We start from the raw sequence: 4739 nt of genomic DNA, 5'->3' as shown, positions 1-4739 counted from the left end.
ACACACTCACACCTATGGACAGTTTTCACTTATTTAAATAAAAAAATATTTTTATAAATATTGTTTTCATATTTTTGTTGGTAAAACTGATTATTGTTCATTTGATTGTTAATTATTATGTTTAATATGTGATTCTCCTAAAATTAAAACCTGAACTGCCTTAAATTTTAATTTATTTTAATATTAAATATATGTCTGTGTATCACAGTGTTTTGTGTTTATTATCTGGGGCCTACCTCATGAAGCAGGATGTCAGGCTTTGTTAATTTTAGCAGTAGTTCTAACTTGTGTTAATTAGGTTATTCATTCATTCATTCATTATCTGTAAGCGCTTATCCAGTTCAGGGTCGCGGTGGGTCCAGAGCCTACCTGGAATCATTGTCCTTCACAGGGCAACACAGACACACTCACACATTCACTCACACACTCACACCTACGGACACTTTAAAGTCACCAATCCACCTACCAACGTGTGTTTTTGGATCGTGGGAGGAAACCAGAGCACCCGGAGGAAACCCAGCACAAGTATTTCAAGTTACAAAACTACAAAAGGGAATTTCATACTTGTGCTTAAATATTCTCCACAAAATCCTTCATGTCTTGTGTTCAGCTCAGAGACCTATAAGCCTTAAGAGTTGGAAGTTAGTGACAGGAAAATGTAGCTGAAGTAGGATTAAATATAGAAGATTACAACTGTGAATCACACTCACACACAAGGGGGGGGCAAAGAGGAAGGAAGTGATTCTGTGTTTTAACAACAGAGATACTTTGGAAGTGAACAAATTCATTAGCAAGAGCAGAGAACCAGTAAATATAATAAAAAAATGAAGATCCTGCTCCTCATCTTCCCCCTCTACCACATCACAGGTCAGATATTCATGATTTTGGTCTCTTTCTTTCTCGCTTTTTTAAAAATAGGTGGCTTGATTCATTTGCTTCTTTAACAAAATGTGTACGGAATCATAGTTTTGTGAGGGGTCTGTCTGTGAGGAGTGTGGTGGGTTCTCCCTGTGTCAGAGTGGGTTTCCTCTAGGAGCTCCTGTCAGTAGTTATAGGCTGTGTGACACTGTCCGCTGTTGTGTTTGAGTCAGTGAGTGTTTGACATTGCTGATTGCATGTGTGATCATCATCATCATCATCATCATCATAATCCCTCTGTTTAATGTGGTAGAATATTTAATGTTACATTATTTGATCCCTTTCTTACAGGGTTAAATGTGTGTGGCAGTGGTCAAAAATATTTTAAAATAAAGGATTAAAAATAATTCATTGTAATAGTCCTATAGGGTTTAGGCAAGGCAAGTTCATTTATAAAGCACCTTTCATACACAATGGCAATTCAAATAGCTTTACAAAGTGATACAGAAATATTACAGTAGAAGAATTTGAAAAGTAAAAGAAATTAAAAACAAAGTATTAAAATAGAATTAAAACAGAATACATTCATTATCTGTAACCGCTTATCCAATTCAGGGTCGCGGTGGGTCCAGAGCCTACCTGGAATCATCGGGCGCAAGGCGGGAATGCACCCTGGAGGGGGCATCAGTCCTTCACAGGGCAACACACACACACACATTCATTCACACCTACGGACACTTTGGAGTCACCAATCCACCTACCAACGTGTGTTTTTGGACTGTGGGAGGAAACCGAAGCACCCGGAGGAAACCCACGCGGACACGGGGAGAACACACCAAATCCTCACAGACAGTCACCCGGAGCGGGAATCGAACCCACAACCTCCAGGTCCCTGGAGCTGTGTGACTGCGACACTACCTGCTGCGCCACCGTGCCGCCCTAAAACAGAATACATAATAAAATAAAAATGATTAAAAGACTATTCAGTAAAACAACTTAAAATAAAAGACAATAAAACAGAGTAATAAAAAAGGACAGTTATTAAAATAGTACTAGAAATAAAATAAATAGATCTACATTTTCAATTCAATCTAAGTGCAGTGGTACTCAAACACACAGGAGAACAGGAAGGTCTTTAGTCTAGATTTGAAGGTAGTAATATAATGTAGTATATTAAACAATTAATAGCACTTTAAAATCAATCATGTGTTTAACTGGGGGCCAGTGCAGTGACCTGAGGACAGGAGTGATATGCTCAGTTCTCTTGGCTTTGATAAGAGTTCTAGCTGCTGCATTTTGGATGAGCTGCAGCTGACTAACTGTGGACTTGGCAAGTCCAGTAAGGAAACCATAGGTGATTAAAACCTTTTAAATACCAGGTACTACATTTTAGCAGCCCTTATAACTGACAGCTTATATTGTACAAGACAGTAAATAAAACTTTTAGAGGAAGTCATAGTATTGATTGACCGAATAATTAACCTATAACAACAGACAAGTGTCAAGAAGTTAAGACTCAATATGCTTAATTCAATTGCCTTCAAAGCTTGCAGATTATAGATTTACACTAGTAACATCATAGTAATAACACAGTTATAACTTATTTATAAAATAATGTTAATACACTGGGTTGAAGGTGCTGAGACAAAATGTTTGATAAGTGATGTGATAATTATGACAATAAAACAGCATTTCTTTTTTTTTTTTTTCTGGTCATGACCAGGTCCAGTTCTGAGTGCTGACGTGTCTGTATACACAGGAGGAACTGTTCAAATCAACTATAAATATGATCCATCAAAGTACAATAAACACACCAGGTTCTTCTGCAGATTAAATGATAACAGGAAATGCAATGACAAGATCATGCTGAAGGCATCGGACATAAGACTTGATAAAGGAAGACTCATCTTTATGAAGACAGAACAGCTAGGACTGGACAGTGTGGTCATTAGGCATGTAAATGCCCAGGATAAAGGAACCTACAGTTATGGAGTAGAACCCAATGAAGTTAAGCTTACTGACATCTCTATGGAAGTAGAAGAAGGTGAGAGACTCCAGTTTGAATTTCACTAAATACACACACACACAAACGTACGGTTATATTAGAAAATTATAACCACCTCCATATTGCTACGCTCATTGTCCATTCTCACAGCTCCACTGACCACACAGGAGCATTTTGTAGTTCTACAATTACAGACTGTAGTCCATCGGTTGCTCTTCATACTTTTCTAGCCCCCTATCACCCTATTTTTCAGTGGTCGGAACCCCACAGGGCAGGTTTGATGTGGAGGTGGATCATTCTCAGCGCTGCAGTGACAGTGACGTGGTGTTGGGGTGTTAATGTCTGTTGTGCTGGTACAAGTGGACTACAGTCTGTAATTGTAGAACTATGAAGTCCACCCATATAGTCAGTGGAGCTGAAAAATTGACAGTGAGTGTACAGGCAAGAAAGTCATTTTAATGTTTGGGCTGATCAGTGTGTAATATATTTATATATATTTAAGACTTATGTTCCTGTTAAATTGAGTATGTCAACGTGATTAGTTAAAGACAGACAAGCAACACATACACAACATCAGAATGGATTTATTACTCTCAGTAAGTTAGGAACATCATCCTCAACATAATGCATTTTTGGCAAAGCAGAACACATCCAAGATGTGCAGCAGTTCCTACATTTAGGAAAACAGCTCTCCTTTTTTCCCTTTAGAGTTACTTTAGATGATGTATGGGTCTTTGCAATTACCACAACAATGCTTTACATTATCATTCAATAAAACAATGTTTCTGGATAAAAAATATTAGCATTGTTCAGCATGTTTCCAAAGCAGATTTACCCTGGTTTTCAGCACCATAACTGTATTGTAGGAAATGTTGATCACCATGTAAACAAATGTCTTCTAATGCCATGAGTTTATCTGCTGTGTGACAAAATCAATTGTTTGCTCAGATGTCACAGACACATTGCAACTGCTCTGGTCTGATTTGCTGCTTACTAAATTCAAATGTGCATAACAGATAGAAGCAAACAGGGATTGGTCTTATTGCATATTGTCTCTGTCTGTGAGGGTTTCTCTGTGATGATTAAGTTGATTCTTGGGGGTAGGATATGATCTTAAACCAAGAAGTAAAATTCACTTGTGAGGAATGTGTTTTAACATGTTGTTTATGACATGTCTTTGTACTTGCTTTCAACTCAGTAAAAACATAGGACTGTTCTTAAAGAGTGTTCTCCCTGTGTCTGTGTGGGTTTCCTCCAAGTGATTCGGTTTCCTCCCACGGTCCAAAAACACATGTTGGTAGGTGAATTGGAGACTCAAAAGTGTCCGTAGGTGTTAGTGAATGTGTGAGTGTGTGTGAAGGACTGGCGACCCCTTCAGGTTGTGTTTCCACGTTGTGTCCTGTGATTCCAGGTAGGCTCGTGACCCACCGTGACCCTGCACTGAAGGGCTTAACAACAATGAATGTATGAAAGAATGAATGAACAATAACTAAGTGGCTGGTTTGTTTTTCCTGGCAGATCCTCGTTTTGGACAGACACAGACTCACACAGCTCATCCAGGAGAGAATCTTACCTTCACCTGCACTTATCCAGACAAGTATAAAGACCTCCTGAAGTTCCTGCACAGAGAGACTAATCACAGCCTCAGTGCAGTCATTCATCCTCGTCAAGACCCAGCTCAGAGAGGGAGGTTTTTATTTTCTGAATATTCCCAAAAAAACACTTCACTGTGAGCATCAGGGACATGATGAAGGAGGATGGAGGAGTATATCTTTGTGGAGTTCAGGAACAAGTTGGTGGACCTACCGTTTTCTCCTTCTTCAGTGAAATACAGCTTCATGTTACAGGTGAGAACCTATGACTCTTTATCATTGAG

The 4739-nt window shown here is 38.8% G+C and overlaps 1 protein-coding gene across 2 annotated transcripts in view; it reads left to right on the top strand.

The window, feature by feature from the left end:
* Positions 1-132, top strand: part of LOC136674070 (polymeric immunoglobulin receptor-like) — a 10522-nt gene extending 10390 nt beyond the window's left edge. For both annotated transcript variants that reach the window (XM_066649942.1, XM_066649934.1), the window contains exon 12: positions 1-132. This exon is cut by the window's left edge. The gene's annotated coding sequence lies outside the window, so the exon portion shown is untranslated.
* The last annotated feature ends 4607 nt before the right edge of the window (positions 133-4739 follow it).

Source organism: Hoplias malabaricus, chromosome 2 (assembly GCF_029633855.1).
Source record: "Hoplias malabaricus isolate fHopMal1 chromosome 2, fHopMal1.hap1, whole genome shotgun sequence".
NCBI classification, from domain to species: Eukaryota; Metazoa; Chordata; class Actinopteri; order Characiformes; family Erythrinidae; genus Hoplias; species Hoplias malabaricus.
This window is presented reverse-complemented; position numbering and strand designations above follow the sequence as displayed.